Below are 17,882 nucleotides of genomic sequence, written 5' to 3' on the forward strand. Positions count from 1 at the left end.
GGGGATGGACAGGGGATGGACCGGGGGATGGACCGGGGATGGACAGGGGATGGACAGGGGATGGACCGGGGATGGACCGGGGATGGACAGGGGATGGACAGGGGATGGACCGGGGATGGACCGGGGATGGACAGGGGATGGACAGGGGATGGACCGGGGATGGACAGGGGATGGACCGGGGATGGACCGGGGATGGAGTCCGTGTCCAGGGCAACAGGAGGGCCGAGAGCACTTCCCGGGATCAGGGGTGGGATTTCACCCCGCTGGGAGAAGGGGGCCCACCCCGGGAGCGATCTTGCGGGACAGCTGCTTTCCTTCCCCTCCCAGGCGTGCACTGAAGCTCTGCCTCGAGCACTGCCCCGGGCTGCAGCGCTCTGAGTCAGCTCTGCCTCCGTGCCTGCTCTGCGTCCCCCCCGAGGACTCTCTTCAGGCTGCTCCTCCCTGCTGGCTCGGGGTGATCGGGCTCTGGCCATCAAGTTTGGGTGAATGTGGGAAGGGAGCAGCAGCGGTCAGGACTGAGGGCCACAGCCTTGGAGCGCGGAGCTGGTGTTCAGCACTGGGGTCGGGCTGGCTGGAGGAGCGGCGGGGGTCTGATGGAGCCCGGGGAGGGTCTCATCTCTGAGGCTGAGTCACAGGCAGCGTTGTCAGAAGCCCAAAGGTTCTGCCCACTTGCTGTCTGCCTTCCCCAGCGCTCAATTTGCTCGGGGGTTGAAAATCAAGACTCTCTTTCTCTCGAGGAAGCCGCGTGTGGGGACTCAGCCGTGCCCTGGCACTACCCAGGTGGCTCCAGGCTTGCTGGGCTGGGGGGACACTGGGGCATCGCTCAAGGCTGGGGCTGGGCAAGCCCTGATTCAGCAGCAGCTCTGCTTAGCTGGGCTGGTGCAGCCCCTTCTCGGGAGAGTGACCTCTTCACCGCTTAGAGTGACCTCGTCCCATGCGGGGGTCCTTGGGGAGTGATCTGGCCAGCACTCAGGGTGAGGAGAGGGACAAAAGGATGCGAGCAGGGAGGAAAACTCTGTTGCTGTCTGCAGCCAAGCGATGTCCCTGGATGATGGTGAGGGGGTCTGGTCCCTTCCCTTCACTGCCAGCAGTGGTCCCATTGCCTGGTCACTGCTACTGAATACTCACGGCGATTCCCAGGGCTCAGCCTGAGCCTCCTCAGCAGCCCATGGCCTGGGCTCCTCTTTTTGCTCCTTGGTGGGGTCTGAGGCCTGTGGAGCAGAGCAGGGTCAGCCTTGTGGCTGCAGCCTGGCTCTGCTCTCCACCTGGGACCTTTCCTCTGCAGCTTGGTTAATCCCGGCATCGACCGCTCCATCTGGGCCCGCAGCTCTTCCTCAGCTTTCTTAGCTAATGGCTGTGTCTGCCTCCCATTGATCCTCAGCTGCAGAGCTCATTGATTAAGTACATTTCTTATTACACTTAATGGTATTTTACTCCTCTCTGTGCTTCCCTTGTGCCCAGTGCTTACCCTGTGCCTGCCAGGAGGAGAATTCCTCTGCCCAGAGAAATCCTCCTCCATGCTGGCCCTGCTCTCCTCCCACCAGCCACCACCATGGCTGTCCTTTCTGCTGCTCTCCCTGCCTGCCTCTTCCTCTTGGGCCAGGGCAGTGCCTCTGCCTGCTCTCTTCCCGTTCTTTGCTCCCTGGTCCCTGCTCCCATGCAGGGCTGATTTTCTCCCATGCAAAGCAGCTGCGGTTCCTTTGAGTGGCACAGCCCTGCCAGGGTGAGAGGCACTGCCCAGGGCACTGTGTTCTCCCCTCACCGACACCTCCATGCTCACCACATGCTCCTTGCTCCGTGCCTCACCTCCTTTGAACTCTCTTGCATGCATCATTCAAAAGCCATAACATTATTGGGCATAAAATATTTACTTAACTGAGCTTTTTGCAAATATTCCCCTCCATTATTTTCCCTCCTTTTGGGAGCAGACACTGCTTCTCCTGTGCTCTCAAATGGCTTGTCTTAAATAATACAGCAAGAACATACGAACACCCAGTAGCCTTTTTCTTTCTCCTGAACTACCCATAAATGTAACAGTGTCACCAATCCATTATGGCCACACCAGGACTGTGGTCAGGAGTGCCCAGCAGCGCAGGCCCTGCCTGTGGAATCACCTCGCTGCTGGGTGTGGGACAGGCAGGGAAGGTGCTCCAGGAGAGAGCAGAAATACAGGAGAAGGTCTGACATGATGCATACTATTAATAGTAATTTTAAAATGTTCCTTTCAGAAGGGACAGCTGAAGCTTGGCAGAGTGCAGGAATGAGCACTCCCAGTCTGATCCCTACTAGGATGCTGGGACAAATGCTTGAAACGAAATTCTCTCCAGCAGGGAAGTGGCTGGTTCCGGGGAGGCCAGCCTGGGACACCGGGGTCCTGAGAGACACATCCTATTGCGGGCAGCAGGGTGGGCAGATCCTAAAGAATGGGATATGGAACTTCAGGAGCCCCCTGGAGCCATCCCGTCTGCAGAGGCTCAGCGGGTCTCTGCTGTTCTGGGCAAAGGCTTGTGGTGTGCTTGGGCTTTTGCTTCTGTTTCCTTCTGACGAGGGGGAGTGGTTTTGAGCTGAAAGAGAGCAGATTTGGGTCAGGTGTTGGACAAAACTTCCCTGTGAGGGCGGTGAGGCTCCTGGGGGGCAGGAGCTGGGAAGCAGGGATGGAGCCTGGGAGCTCTGAGCTGCAGCCAGGGCCAGGCTGGGGCAGCTCAGCACACACAGCGCTGATGCTCCGTCATTCCCTCTCCCACGGGAGCTGGCTGTGAGCATCCCTGGCTCTGCCTGGGGCTGCGCTGGCCCTGGAGTCAGGTCACCCCGGCTTGGGACCTGCCTCTGTGTCACCGAGCACCGTTTAAGCGCTGCCTGTTCCAGCCAGGCAAACAGCCTTTTCCCTGTAATGCCGGCAATCCCTGCTCCTGCGGAGCCGTTAATTGATTTCCCTTCCCGGCGCTCCCGCCCGTGGCTGTGCTGACACTCGCCTGCCCGCGCTCCCGTCAGCACCTGCGACAGCCAGATCCTGAAATTATTGATAAACACTCATTGGGGCTGGAGCCTGGGAAATTGCCAGCAACCCCAGCGGGTTTCTCTCTTGCCAGCATCATTTTTCTTGATGACAGCATGTTCCGAACTTCAGCAGGGAAGGGACAGGGCCTCCTGGTAACTTTTTTTTTGTTTTATGCATTGGTAGTTTTAAAAGATCCCTGCAAAGAGCAGAGTGGAGACGCTGGGGAGCAAATGCCTGTGATTATCTCTGTCCTCCACCCAGCCCCACAGAGCTGCGCTGGGCTGGGTACTGCTCAGAGCTCTGCTCTCACAGGTCAGCCCTGCTCCTTCATCCCACTCAGTGCCTCTCCAGGCTTAGGAATTCTTAATTCCAACCTCATAGATCCCTGTTTCTTCCTCCAAGTCCTCTGCTCCTGCAGGCTGTTACCCCGTGCCATGGCATCTGCATGGGCAAGGACATCAGGCTGTGGTCCGAGCCGGGAGAATAGCTGGTGCGGGCACAGCAGCAGGAGCAGAACATCCCTGTCCAGAGCCAGGACAGTCCTCATCACCGTGGAGCCTGAGTCTGCTCTGCCAGAGGGCAAAAAATCACCTCTCACCCCTCCCTCAGCTGGCCCGATCCCAACCAGCCCCATGGAATTGTGCCGGTGTGGTGTTGGTGCTCTGTCCCAGCTCACACAGATGTGTGTGGCACCTTGGGTCTCTCGCTGTGGCTCGTTCTGGAGCTCGGAGCATTTTTCTCTCTGCAAACTCTGCTAATTAGTGGGAGATTGTGGATCAGGGACAGAGGGAAGTGTCCTTCTGTGGTTCTGGCACCAGAAATAATTGAGCCATTTTTCACCTATGGCCAATCTAATTCTGTCCACATCTTGATTTTTCTCTAATAGCTTGGGGATGGATTCACAGCCATGTCCAGAGCTTTTCAGTAATCACCTGGATTTCGTACTCTCTTGCTAGCTGGTCGCTGGTTTCTTTTTAGTTTGTGCTTCAGCTCCTCCAGATGAGGGAGGAGCTCATTTGAGCCAAGCTGTGTTTGCCTCCGTGCCAATATTTCCCAGCCCCTGCTGGGCAGCCCAGCCCCGGGGCGGGGGAGCAGTGGCTGCAGGACACGGGGCCAGCAGAGACCTGGGCATGGGCACTGCCAGCGGCGTGGGGCGGCTCCGGTGAAGCGGCTGATGCTGCTCAGTGCCTGAGGAGCGCATGCCGGCGCAGCCCGGCGATCCCGAACCAGCAAAGCAGTTGTCATGGAAATTAGGAAGGCCGGTGGTCTGAACAGCGGAGTCGGGCTGGGAGCAGCTCTCAGGAGGTGGCCGGGGCTCCGGGGTACCCCTGTCCCCTCACGCCAGCGCTGTGCCGGTGCCGTGCCGGGGCCGGGGTTTGCCGTGTCAGCTGCCGGCCAGGCTGGGAAAGTGAAGATGTTCACGGCAAACTGAAAGGTGTGATTTATCAGTGCTGGTCCCCAGAGGCTGAGGGCCTGTCAGGCACCAAAAAATCCCATCCATCATAGTGCGGGAGTGAGCTGCCTTTTTTTTTTTTTTTTGGCCATTTTATTTCTCTGTGAGTGCTGGAGCTGTGAGGGGGAGCAGTGTGAAAGCCAACCCTGGGCATGGGGGCAGGGGCTGGGGAGCCATGGGGATGGATGTTGCCGCTCTCCTTCCTGTGCATTATGGAAACCTCTCCCCTCTGCTGTGCTTTTTGGGGGCTGCAGCCTGTGTGAGGTCTCCACACTCTGCACAAAAAAGGGGCTCAGCCATCCCCCCCAGCTTCTCCCTGTGTCCCCCGTTTGTCCCCATCTGTCTGTACATGTGTGTGTGCATCTGTGTGCAGATCTGATTGTTCGCTTCTTCATAACATTTTCTTCTCCCAATGTTTATGGGCCATGGGATTGGAAGTGAAGCATCTACTTAATTGCTGTCAGGCAAGGAGACAGGTTATAAAGTTGCCAAGGGAAAAAATAGCTCACTCTGGGGTAGATGCAGGGGAGCAGGGCTGATGAGGAGGGGGCGGAAGGCTGGGAGTGGGAAGAGATGAGGAGAGAGAAAGAACAGGAAGGGATCAGCAGGCAGCGAAGGAGCTGGCTCAGGAAAGGAGCTGCTGGGGTGGCAGGAGAAAGGCCAGACAGAGGTGTGCTGGGCAAGAGTCAGCTCCCCTTCGGAGTCTTCTGTGTCCCCCAGGATGGTGGCATTTGCCTTCTCGTGTCATGAGTGTGGCTCCTGGAGCACTTTACAGAGGGAAAATTGGAAGCAGGAAGCCCTCCCTGTCCTGCCCATCCTCCCCACTGCCGGAGCCTCCCACCTGCCGCCACTCCAGTTCCAGGTCCTTTGCTTGCACCCCTCTTCATCTGCATCTCTTTCTTGTTTGCTTCATTATCTCCCAGTCTAGCCCTGCACCATGTCATCCTCATTGCACGGCTCCTCCCTCTCCCCGGTCACCACATTACTCCATCAAGGACTCCCTTTCCCATCTTTTAGTCTCAGCGCCGCACATAAAAGCGCTCTGATGGCCATGGCGTGATAGCAAAGACAGAACTTAATTTCACAGCATTTTCATATAATGCTCCATAAAACTGAACAAATTTGCTGGAGTCCAAATCCATCTCATTATGCAGAGTCATTGGAAGGGAGCTTTTCTGTTCGGGGCCTCAGCGCTCAGTGAGGGGATGGTACAGAAGAAGGGAAAAATAATTAATTAGGTGCTGCTCTGGATCAAAGATCCTGCATCACAAGGCACGTTAAATAAATGCCTGGCTCATGAATAAAAGCTGCACTGAGCCCCACACAGAAAATCTTCAGTGAAGCTGAAGGTGTGTAGAGAGATCTTTGGCCTGAGACTGTGCCCCAGGAAGAAAAGATGGAGCAGGGCAGGAAAGGGAAGATGGATCTGGGCATGGAGGAGATGGATCATGGAGTGCTCACCCAGGCCGGGGGAACGGGAAGCCTTGAGGAAGCACGAAGTGTGGCTTTATTCCTTGGCATTCCCCCAGTGTCCTGGGGTGGGAAGGAGTGCTGGCTGGAGCTGCCCTGCCCCGATTGATGGCAGTGCTGCTTCCCACGGCAGGACAGTGCAGGGCAGGTGGATTAAAATTGCAGCAGCCAAGGGAGAGGAGAGAGCTCGCTTCACTTCACACTGTTAATTAATCTCCGAGCCAATGAGGATGCTCTCATCTGGTCTTTACTTAATCCATAACCCAGAAATCCTCAAATTATGTCATTTGTTCAATACAGATGAAATTAATTACTCTGGGAAATAGGCAACAAGTTGCATTTCTGATGCTCCTTATCGCGTAATCAGATCTACAGCGAGCTCAGTGCAGCCGCAGTGGCAGCAGCGGGATCACCTGCAGCTGCCGGGAGATGCTGAGCAGCATCAGCTATAAACCTGTCACCAGGAACCATGGGCTGGCTCCTACCAGGAGCTGGGGGGGCTGGGAGGCTCTGGGATCGCCGGGGATGCAGAGCCTGGGCAGTGATGGAGGTGCCGAGGACCCTCCACCCAGGGCTTAACCCCCCCCCCCTCAGCCCCCTGCTCCTTCCCTGTTTATTGCCTCTTACTGGGGTTGCAGACACAGCTTGCAGGGCTTCCTGGGGGACCCAGAGGGAAGGACTCCCCTGCAGCCCTCCCAGAGCCCTGTCCACTTCCCTGAGGGCTCTGTGCCTGCAGCGTGTGTCCCCCCACCCCATGACTTTGAGGCAGCGAGGGGCAGGTCCTCACCTGGATGGATCAGAAGAGCTGGGCACAGAATTACAGTGATTTACTCATTAGTGCCATTATTGTGGGGACGTGCTGCTTGGGGCTCAGCACAACCAGGGAGCTTGTGGAGAGCACTAAAGGTGATTCCCAGAGGTGTTAGAGCCACACTCGCAGTCCAGGTGTGCTCCCTCCCCTCGGTGCTCTGCTGTGCCCGTGGCCAGTGGCTCCGAGCATCCCAGAAGGGCTTCAATGACAGGCCCCAGCCAGGAACGGGCTCAGGTGGCAGGACGAGTCCCTGGGCTGGGCTGCCTGTGCTGGGGGACCCCTCACCCCCTCTCCCTGGTCAGCTGGGGGGTTGTGGGGATCCCTGACCCTTTCCTGGGGGGAAAGCTTTGCTGTAAGTGCTTAAGGCAGGTACCAGCTCACACACAACTAACACAGAAAGAGCTGTTGTAACAAAAAATCCATAGTGGTTGTTTGCTGAAATGAATTGCTGTAATGAATTGAAAAATATGACAAGCTGATCAAGGCAGCTATTGGGAGGCGTCAGGGGCCTCAGCCCAGCTCTGCAGCTCGCCTGGGTCACCCAACACGGCGGAATCCTTTCAGAGAAGAGAAAAACGTAGTTTCTCTCTGTCCTATCAATTTAAATAAATTACCTATTACATTAGCTGCACTTAAAACAAAGCAAGAAATCAATCCCCTGCCTCAGCTGCTCTAAAAACCTTGGTTTGCACCACGAGTCCTGTAATTGTCAGAGGTCCCCATGCCGGGAGTGTCTGGCGGTGAGGGGCTGTGTGTGGGGCAGTGTGGGGGGCACGGACCAGCACGGCCACAGCAGTGCAGCTACCCTGAGGTACCTCCCAGGTGAGCGTGGGCAGCCCAGTGCCAGCCTGGCAGCAGTGCCGAGGCTGGGCCGACTGTCAGGATCTCCCCACGCATCCCTGGGGATTGACACCTCAGAGCACCCGGAGCCCCAGGGCAGGTGGGTGGTTTGATGCTGGATCCCACCACCCCTGGTTTGCTTCTCTGAGTGGGTGAGCAGAGCCAGAGCCCTGCCCTCAGGCAGAGTGGGGTGGAGGCAGGGATGGGGACAAGCAGTGGGGATGGATGCAGGAAGCAAGCAGGAGGCAGAGATGCAGCCAGGGATGCGGGGATGGATGTAGGAAGCAGGAATGTGGGCAGGGAGCCCTGTGGGGAGCTGGGCAGGGCAGAATCCCAGAAGGCAGGGCAGATTTAGGAGCAGCCTTTCAGACATGGCTGTTTCCTTTGTTTTTTTCCTGCTGAAACTGCTGCCTTGTGCAAAGCTGCTCGAGCTCCTCAGATAAATTAGCATCCAGGGGATTGTTTTCCTCTACATTTTGTGCAGTTGCATAAGAGGGAGGAACAGAGGAGCCCAAGGAGCAGATTGCTTTGTAGAAGCATGAAACAACTGCAGCCGGAGCTGCTGCCTCTCCTGCTGCCAGAGCTCAACACCTTCAGCTGGATGAGGCTCCAGGGTAGGAGCTGGATGTAGCTGGGTCCTGTGGGTCAGCATGGGCAGGACAGGGAGACCAGGGGCTCTTCCCAGCATGGCTGGTCATCTCCGAGCTGTTCCCAGGTGTCCCGGTTCGCAGCAGCAGCAGTGCTTGCAGACAGCCCAGCCCCATCCCTTCTGCCCGGAGCAGGCCCCTGCCCACTGCTGCTGGTCTCTGCCTCCACCTCCCCGGAGACTGAGAGGCCCCTTTGCAGGCACACCCGAGGAACTTCCAGATACGTCGGTGTAGGAGCTCTGGGGGCTTCCCAGCGGGTGCCATTCCCAGCACGAGGAGGAGGAGGAGGAGGAGGAGGGTATCAGTATCCACTCAGCTGCCTCCCCCTGGCTTGACCCCACTGAACTTACCGATCCCAGCGTGAGGAATGTGTGAGGTGATCAATGTATCTCAGCCCTGCCGGTGGAGGCGCGGGCTGAGGCTTTGGTTTAACCCTTCCCACCCCCCAGCGCGGGTCCCTGCGCTCCCCAGGGCTCAGGGGCTCCTTCCTTGGTCCTGCTGGCCAGGCTGGGCTGCAGACGGGTGGCTCCTGAATTGCATTATTCCCTGCTGAGCCTGGCCCGTCCCATCCTGCCTTTGGGTGACCTCCCTGGAGGATTTTCCTGTGCCTGAACAGCGGGAGAGATGCTGATGGCTCCTCAGGCAGCACCTCCGTGCCGTGGCCTCCCCGGCCCGTCCCAGATGGGTCCAGTCCAGCGTAGGGCTTGGCTCAACCTCTCTACACTCAGCACTATTGCTTCCCGTAAAAATCCAGAGAGGAGCTGGAAACGAGCAGGGGCGGGATGAAAGACCCGACGAGGCTCACACTTGTAGGAGGGCGCAGACACTTGGGGAGGGGGGAGAGAGGGACGGGGCTGCAGAGCTGCCGGCGATGCTGGGGAGAGGAGCGGGGGGGAAGACGGAGCTGCGGAGCGCCGGGGGAGCGTGGCTGGAAGTGCTTTCATAACCCTCAGCCAGAGTGATTTTCTGAGGCATAAGTGATGGAGGTAAATAGGATTATCTCGCAAAAGGGACCAGTGAAATAATAAACATCCTCATCCAGCACCGCCCCGGTAAATGAGCGGGGGTGCGGGGGAGCAGCCCCGCCGCCCGGGAGGAGCGGGAGCGGCGCCCGCGGTGCCCGTTCCGGAGGACGGGGCTGAACACGAGCCCTGGGCACGTGGGTTCGCTGCTTTTTGGGACCTGGCCCGGCTCTCCGGCTCCTGTAAGTGCAAAGCGGTGTCCGCGCCGGGCTGAGCGGTGTGAGGGGGTGTTTTGGGGTGACATGAGCTGATGTCCTGCGGAGGGCTCGGTGGGGTGGGCGCTCAGCAGCCCGCAGGGACCTGCAGGTGCCACCGCCGAGGTGCTGGGGGTGCTGGGGCGGGTGAGTGTGGGTAGCAAACGCGTGGCGCTCAGCACGGGGAAGCAGAAGGTCCCAGGCTCGCACGGGATGTGACACGCGTGGGCGGAGGCAGCGGGTCCCCAGCCCGGATCCCTCGAGGGCAGGGGCCCGGCCGTGCCCTGCCAGCTGCCACCGAAGGCTCTGCCCTCGCCTGCCGCGGCACTTTCTTCCTGTGTGCCAGAGCCCGGGGAGTGCCCGGCCCCGCTGACAGAGCATCGTGCGGCAGTGGCAGGTCTGTGGGGAGGGGGAGCAGAGTGCTGGGAGGCCCCTCCAGTGGGCAGGGGACAACAGCCCAGGGCTGACTGGGAGAAGCGGTGATGGCAGGGTCCGAGGGGGGCGGTGGCCACAGGCGGGGGGCGGTGGCCACAGGCAGGGGACGCTGCCCCGCTGCTTCTGCGCTCCACAGGGATCTCCTCGGGACACTGCAGGACTGAAGGCACAAAAGTCTCCCTTGACTTTGTGACGGTGACAGGCTGAGTCTCCTCGGGCAGGGAGAGGCTCTTTAGCTACATTAACAATCTGAGATCTGATGGGAAAGATGAAGTAACTCAGTCTCCTCCCCACCACTCACTTGAGACTCTGACAGAATCGCCACGATTAGGAAAATTCACCACGAAGCTTCATCTGTAAAGGACCAAACCATGAGGAAATATTTGGCCCAGAGGGAGGCAGAAGAGGAATTTCATCTGCCTCTCATCTTTCATCATTTGCCTTCTCTGGCTCCTATCTTGGCAGCCCCAGTATTTTGCTTTGTCTCCTTCAGGTGACTAATCATTAGACTAATTAGTTGCTAATCAATGTTTAATTAAAATGTAGCTGTTAATTACTGGAGGTGGTACCACAGGTTGACTATGAGATGTTATGGAAATATTTTTAAGGGCAGTTCACAGGGCACTGGTCCTCCTTCCTCAGCTTGGGGGTGTCCCAGGGTCCCCTCCCCTGGGATGCTGCTCTGGGATTGGGATGGGAGCTGCAGGTGGAACACACCTGGAGCCGATTCCGTCACCTGGGACCCGCTCGTGGTGCGGGTGACTCTGGAGCATCCCTGACACTTTCCCATGTAGCAGCTGGGGATGGAGGTGCCTGGGCAGCTCTGGGCCGGATGGGATGTGGAGGACATCCCTGGGATGGAATGGGAAGCAGCCAAAGCAGGATCCTGATGCCCTGCCCAGGGCTGCGAGCCCCTCGCTTTGGGAGCTGTATGAGCATTTGGGATGCTGGTGAGCATCTGGCCAAAATCCCAGTGCGGGGTGCAGCTCCCACTCCAGTTCTCCCTGCTCAGCCTCCGCCTGCTCCCATAAGGCCCTCTGAGAGCTGAGGCCAGGAGGGATGGAGACAGAGGCTTCATTACATGCAAGAGCCAGGAGGTTCTCCGTGCCCAAGCCATCAGAAAGCGCCGGTAAATGTTCCATCGGCGGTGGTATGTAGGTCACCCAGGTGTGCCGCCTCCAGGTACCGGCTCATTTCAGCCCTCGGTGGGGAGCCTGTGTCTGCTCATTAACTCTGCAGCTCTTCTCCCTCCCTGTGCCTTCTGAGCCAGGGCTGATGTGCCTGGCTGGGGCAGGGGCTGCTCACGGGGCTGGGGGCTTTGTGCCAGCTGGGGAGGGGAGGGCTGGGAGTACCATGTTTTGTTCAAGGGCTCTGAACCCCTTACAGCTCCATAGGGTGGGCACCTGAGGGAGAGGCAGGGACCCCCAGGACCCCCATGCACGAGCTGTGTCCCCTCCTCGGGGCGGTGCTGACCGGTGGGGCAGGTGCTTTACAGATGCTGTGCTTGTGCCAGTGCCAGCGTTTACATTCTCCCTGCTGCTTACATCCCTTATTTCACTTTACTTGTGATTTTATGGCTCATTTTAATGTCTTGAGAGCAGACCCACAGGATAACAAGGTCTGGTGCTGCAGAGGGTCCTGTGGCAGACACAGTGTCTCCATCCAGCTGGAGACACTGGAGCACAGCGAATGTGCCTCTGTCTGGGTCAGGCAGTGGCGTGTCCCTCACCTGGGGAGGGGCAGGGGGACTTGCTGAGGCAGAGAAGTTGGGTGGCTGAACGGGGCTGATGCTGTAGGGCTCATGGGAGAGCCAGCTCCCGGCATCTGTGCTCAGCATATCCCTTCTTGCTCCTGAAAAGGGGCGTCTCTTTGTGGGGCTACTGCACCTGATAAGGTCCCTGTCACCCAGAGAGCATTTGCTGTGGGGCTCAGAGAAGCCCCAGAGCTCTGGAACAAGGCATTGGAGAGTCTTTGCCCTGGTCAGGACAATATCCCTTCCCCAGCTGTCCCTGGGCGATGCCTGTACCTCCCTCCAGCTGTGGCTGGACATGTGTCACTCCCCACCTTGGCTGTGCCAGAGTGCTGGCTGGGGGATGCGAGGGTTCACGTGTGCCTTGGTTTGCTCGATGGCACGGGATATGTTTTTTGGGGAAAAAAATCTTTTTTTCCCCCCCTGCTAGTTAGAGGAGGATGCTGACAGCGGCCCGGGGTGGGGTGGTTCGGGTGGTGACAATGCAAGGAACAAGCTATGTTTAGAAATAATTGCTTTGTCTTTCACAGAGGTATTAGTGCCTCCATGCTGGCAGCTGCAGGAATTAGCTGGAAGTTTTGGTGACACAAATACAGAAGCAAAATTATTGTTACTTATCATCACTTCCATGCATGTGAGGGGAAAGAGACGTTATCAGGGCAGAGAGAGGGAAACAGTGAAGCAGAGGGGCTGCAGCTGGGGATCTCCAGCACAAGGCTGGCACATCCTTGGGGGAGCCCAGCCCTGGAGGCTCTTGCTTCACCAGAGAAATGCTGGTTTTATGCCAAGGGTCTGCACCCATCCCTGGGACAGTCACAGGGGACCTGCAGCTCCAGCAGTGTGGAATGGCACATCCTGCAGCTGGTTTGGCCCAAGGGGAGGGGCATTGTGGACAATGGCTTGGCGGGGGGGGGGAGCTGGGTAGGTGGGCTCCTGAAGGGGGGCTTGGGGGGCTGGAGACACCCAGCCCCTGTTGGCTGCTGTGGGGCTGGAGGGGCAGGCAGGGGGCACTTAGGGGCTGTTGGGAAGTGATCCCTTATTTGCCCTAACAGAAGCCTGGCATACCAGGATGCAGGGAGAGGAGAATTTTACCACAGCAAACCTTCACCTTGGCTGTGCATCCCTGTGGTGCTGCTCACCCGGGTCAGTCCTGAGCACCTTCTGCATTGCAGGAGGATCCCAGCTCCTCTTTGGATGGAAGAGCAAAGTGGGGGGTTCAGAAGTGGCACCGTTTTGGCTGTTCACGTGGGACTGGGTGACGGTGTCAGGTCACAAGCCAGGGCCCCACGGGATGTGGAGCAGCAGCTCTGTGTGGAAGCGATGGTGGATGGTAACAGGAGGATCCTCCCGCAGAGGAGCAGCAGAGCCCCTTGGGAGGCTGCTCTCCGTGGATGGCGGAGCTGTTGCTCCGTCGGGAGCCCCCGAGGATGCGGCCGCGGCTCCGGCGTCGCTCCGCTCTCCCGGTGTTTGTTTCTCCCTGGCTCCGGGAGCGCGGCTCCCGCTGGCAGCATCCTACCCTGTCCCTGCCCGTCCCTTGGCGGCCCGGCTGCCTCCGAAAAGTAAAGTTGAATGTTTGGAAGGAACAGATCTCTGATGAAACAAGGCCATTCATGCTTTCAGATATTAAATTCCATGCAGAATATTAAATAATTTCCTCTTCAATGATCCCAGTAAATTTAATTAGCTCTTGTTCCCCCAATAGAGTTGTTGCTGCCATCCTGATGCGTGGATGCGGGGGGGAGTGAAGGGGAATGCCGCTGCCTTCCTGGGCCTTCGCAGCTCTGTCCCCAACATCACCTCCCTGCTCCAAGCCAGAGCTCCTTTGGAGCGAGATCCCAGCTCCAGCTGCTTCTGTGGGGAGGAGGGAGCTGGGTGTGGAAGCCTCTTTCTCTCTGGTCTGCTTGGAGCTGCTCTGCCTGGTGGGAGCAGGGCCTGGGAAGGAATCTGGGGAAAATCCGTGGTGTTTTGGGTGATTGTCCAGAGCCTTTTCTGTAGCTGCGTGGGAGCTGGGTCCGAGAGGGAAGATGGGAATCACACAAGTAGTTGGCTTTCAGGAGACATGATTGCTGTGTGATTGTGGCATTGTTGGGGGTTTTTTCTGTGTGTGTGATGTCTGTTTTGTTTTTGCAAGTTTTAGAACATCAGAGCAAAGAGGAAAGAAAAAATCTCTTTGCAATGGAAGCAGCTAATAGTGGGTTATAAATGTGTCCCTGGCACGGTTCATTAGCTGCCATGACATATTGAGGGCTGGGAGCGGTGTGATACCAGCAAATCAATTCCAAATTTCATCTGAGAAGGAATGTGGGGAGGCCAGATCATGCAACATGTTACCAAATATTCCTTCCCAGCCAGAATGGAGCTGCTCCTCTCTCTGGGTGCTGCTCCTGCTGGGCTGCGGTGCAGAATGCAAAATAAATAAATAACCAAGGATCTAATTTACTGATGATTAATTTGCATAATTAGTGCTGTGTCAAATCACTTCACCGAGGTGCAAGGCACACTCTTCTGAGGTGTTTGCATGGACATCTTCGCAGGTTTCCACAAGCTCACCTTATTTCACATTTAACAGTCTCCCGAGGCTGTCACATTGGTGTTGATGGGATTTCACAGGGTCAAAGTGGATGTGAGAGCTGGGGGTCTGCAGGGCCAAACCCCTGCCAGCCTTCCCATGCCCCATCCTGTTGCTGGAGCACTGCCCTGCCCTGGAAATATGTGTGGCCGTGGGTGGCCGTAGTCCTGGAGCCAGGGATGAGCTCAGCCCGAGCTCTGCTGTGGGCACACACCTGCCGGCCCCGGCCAGTGCCAACTCCCTGGAGAGGGGCAGTGAGGTGATGGCTGAACCCCGGCCATTCCGTATCCACCTGCTGCTCCCTTGGCTGCTCCAGGGATGCTTTGGGAAGGGGCTCAGGGTGGGCAGCCAGGGATGAGGTTTTGGCCAGGAGATCAATGCAGCGATGGGGCCCGAGGCGGTGCCTGGGAGAGGGGAGCAGTGGCTGAGCACCTGGCAGCACCCAATGCCGTGTGTCCCTCACTTTTCCAAGGGCTTTACCTCTTTGCAGGGTGATTTCTGTCCCCAAGTGCTGCTGATGCTGCAGCTCCCATTGCTTGGCATCAGGGCAGTCCCAGCAGTGGGACTGGCAGCGCTTCCCCCATCCACCTCCTGCTCTGGGCAGGGACCTGAGGCCCGAGCGCAGGGCTGGCTTCAGGCTCATTCCCTCCCCTGGAGCAGGGGAAGCAGCTGCGGAATGCCAGCAGGTGAATTGTCCATCGATGCCATAAACACTTGGAGTGCTCTAAAGCACGCAGCGCTGCGGGCAGCCCCGGTCACATCCCTGCTCCTGCTCCCTGTAATGGATATCAGATTGTTCTCCCAATCTTGGCGTTGTTTCAATAATTGACTGATGCAGCGCAATGTTCACTGATTTAATAAGTTTGTTAGTGTAATAGAGGCTCAGGATTTTGCTGTTAATGTGCAGTGACAATTGCATTGTAGATTTGCTCATTATGTTACATAACTTAGCCATGAAATCTATCGGAAATTATATTTAAAAAAGCATTATTGCAGAACCCATCAGTGTGGCTCTCCCAGCTCCACCCACGGTGCTTTGCAGTCTGAGCGTGTCTGTTCAGTGCCTCGCTGGGACTGCACGTTCCGCTTTGGGTTTTTTGGGTCAGGGCATCTGACACTTGCCAGAAAAACAACCCTGGGTCTTGCCTTGTCATCCCACCTTCTCCATTGCGGCCAAGGGTGGTGCAGGTACCCGGTGTTTTGGCAGCTCTCTGGGGAGAGCTCCAGCTGGCACCGTGCCCCTGGCCCTCCGGTGGGACAGGCACTGGCAGGTGAAGCTCTTGGCAGGTCCAATCTTAAGCTGCTGGGGCTGTGTCAGAGCTGAACATGCTCTGCAAACGTCCCCTTTTTGGGCAGAGTCACGAGGAGGGGCCGGACATGCTTTGGGCACCTCAAAGTTGAGGATCCCTGAGAGGGATGGGGGGGAGGGGGGCTGTTGCCTCATTGCCTCGTGTCTCTCCCTGGTACTGAGTGGCCTCTGTTGCCTTGTGGAGGAGATCCCAGAACTGGATGCCCTGACAGGGACATGATGCTCAGCCCTGGGGACTGAGGGGATCCCCAGAGCTGGGGCTGTGGGGCTCCACATTCCAGAAGCTGTGTTCAGGAGAAAACCCACATGGAGCCACAGTGGGTCTTGTCATCTCTGTACTCCAGCCATGGTTCTGAGGAAAACCTCGTCTTCCTTAAAGATAAAAAAATCCCAGCAGCAGTAATTTAAACAACTCTGACTGCCTCCAAATGAAGGCCCTGATGGCAAACAGGCTGTGAAATCGGCTAAGAAAAAAAGGAAAAACATATTTTTCCCAGAGTAATACTTGTTCCCACGGTTCACAAACAGCCTTGCAGGGGTTTGATGCCTTGTGCTGTTTCCAATGGCTGCTTTTCCCTCCGCTGCCGCTCTCGTGCATCCTCAGCCATTATCCCCCGCCTGCTCCTCCTCCTCCTCTCCCACGGCCGGGCAGGACACTCCTACACTTGCCCTTCTGGAGATCCCCGGGCAGGTTCCCCCGGTGGGTTCCTCTCTGGGTGGTTCCCTGCCCGGGTGTCCCCGCGTAGATGCCGGGGCTCGGGCCTTCTCCGGCGGGTTGCCTAGCAATCCCGGCATCCCGATCCCAGCAATCCCGGCATCCCGATCCCACTCCGCCGCCGCTCCGCGCACGCACCTCCCGCTTGCAAGGCTGCACCTCCCAAGTGGGAACGGGTTTGCGTTTCTGGGAACGGAGTCAGCCGGGACCCAGCTCGGAGGCTTGGGATGCAGGGGAGATTTTGCAGAGCTGAGCTCTCCTGCATTCCCAGCTCCTCGTTCTCCAAATCTGCTGCCTAAAGCATCTTCAGCCTCAGTGAAGCGTGAGCAAGCGGCACAGCGGGGCAGAGCCGAGAGCGGGCCTGGCTGCCTTTGTCGGGAGAACAAGGGCTGCTGCGCTCGGCTGCGGGGCCGCCGCGGCCCTGTGGGCTAAAAATACACCCGTGGATCATACAAAATAGATGTGGGGATGGGTGAGGCGCAGTCCGTGTGTTCCTGGTCCTCACTCACGTGGTGGCTCGTCATAGCCCTGATGGTTTTCTCCAGAGTGGTCTTCAGAGCCCTCGGGAGGGAAGGGGAGCTGTATGAGGGGAGGGGAGCAGTGCCTGGTTTGGGAGGCTGCGGGTGGGCTCTGCAGGAGACTGAGAAAGTCTCAGAGATGACTCTGTGCTAAACTCATAGGAGATAACTTCCTGCTCAGGCAGGCTCTAGATATTCCAGATATTTCTCAGGAAATAGAGCTTGGGTAGCTTCACCACAGTCTTAACTATTGGGAAGCACAAATAAATCATTTGAGCCAGGAAGAGGTGCTGAGCCCCATCCAGGAACGCCAGCAGGAGCTGTCATTGCACTGTGACATCCCCTAAGCCGGCGGGATTCAGGGGGCTTGGCTGCCCACTGTGAGGGACCCGCTGCCAGAACGGCCACTGCTCATGGCTCTTTCCGAGATGGAACCTCCCGGCAGCGAGCCCAGGAAAGGGCAGAGCAGGACCGCTGACAGCCGGGGTCTGCTCAGTCCGATAGCGCAGGTCTGCGCCGCTCCGCTGGCTTCCCGGGGGAGGAGATGAGCAGCAGGAGAACGAGAGACAGCCGTGAATGCCAGAGGTCTGCTCTTGCATAACACCCCAGGAAGCTTCCAGCTGCGGTGGGAATGCCCGGATCACTGCCCAGAGATCCTTAAATGGGATTGAGAGGGAAGAAAGGGTAAGGGGCTGAGACACGCACGGAGCTTTAGTGAGTCTGGGGGATGCTACAAACCTACATGCTGTGGGCTCCCGGCACTGCCTTGTGTTTCCCAGTGTTTGCAGTGAGGAATGGAAATCCTCTTCCCCCCTGCCGCTGCCGTCCTGCCAGGGGCTGCCGTGAGCCTGGGCATCCCGCTCAGTGCCCGGGTATCCCACCCAGTGTCCAGGTGGATGCACAGTGATGGAATCGGTGTCCCTGATCCGGCTTGTCCAGGGGGCTTTGCTCCTCACCAGTCGCGGGGCCGCAGTGCCCGGTGCTGCTTGAGGACAGGGAGGGATTGCGAGAATCCCCCGGGGCAGCCCGCTCCGTGCCGGCGCCGCTGCTGGAGGCTCATTTTTGGGGGAGAAACAGACAAAACCCGGCTCTTTTGGTGGCGCAGCGGTGGGAGCGCGTGCGGAGCGGCCGCCGGGCACGGTGCGGGGGGC

General features: G+C 57.9%; 1 protein-coding gene and 1 long non-coding RNA gene across 14 annotated transcripts in view; one reads left to right on the forward strand and one right to left on the reverse strand.

Annotated features, from left to right (window-relative positions):
- RBFOX3 (RNA binding fox-1 homolog 3) overlaps positions 1-17,882 on the forward strand; it is a 140,547-nt gene that overhangs the window by 15,753 nt on the left and 106,912 nt on the right. The window contains exon 1 of one of the 13 annotated variants that reach the window (XM_042025596.1): positions 9,319-9,423. The exons of 11 other annotated variants lie outside the window; for them this stretch is intronic. The gene's annotated coding sequence lies outside the window, so the exon portion shown is untranslated. Of the gene's footprint in view, positions 1-9,318; positions 9,424-17,346; positions 17,416-17,882 lie in introns of those variants that run through there. One more of the 13 variants, XM_042025597.1, reaches the window with a different exon arrangement.
- LOC121663407 lies at positions 15,030-17,872 on the reverse strand. The gene is made up of 2 exons (XR_006015625.1): positions 17,474-17,872; positions 15,030-17,387 (listed from the first exon to the last, which is right to left on the reverse strand). It is a non-coding gene; the product is annotated as an uncharacterized LOC121663407 (long non-coding RNA).

The sequence above is a fragment of the Corvus kubaryi genome, unplaced genomic scaffold (genome assembly GCF_017639235.1).
Source record: "Corvus kubaryi isolate FWS band 111438036 unplaced genomic scaffold, C.kubaryi_AGA036_p1.0 37272, whole genome shotgun sequence".
NCBI classification, from domain to species: Eukaryota; Metazoa; Chordata; class Aves; order Passeriformes; family Corvidae; genus Corvus; species Corvus kubaryi.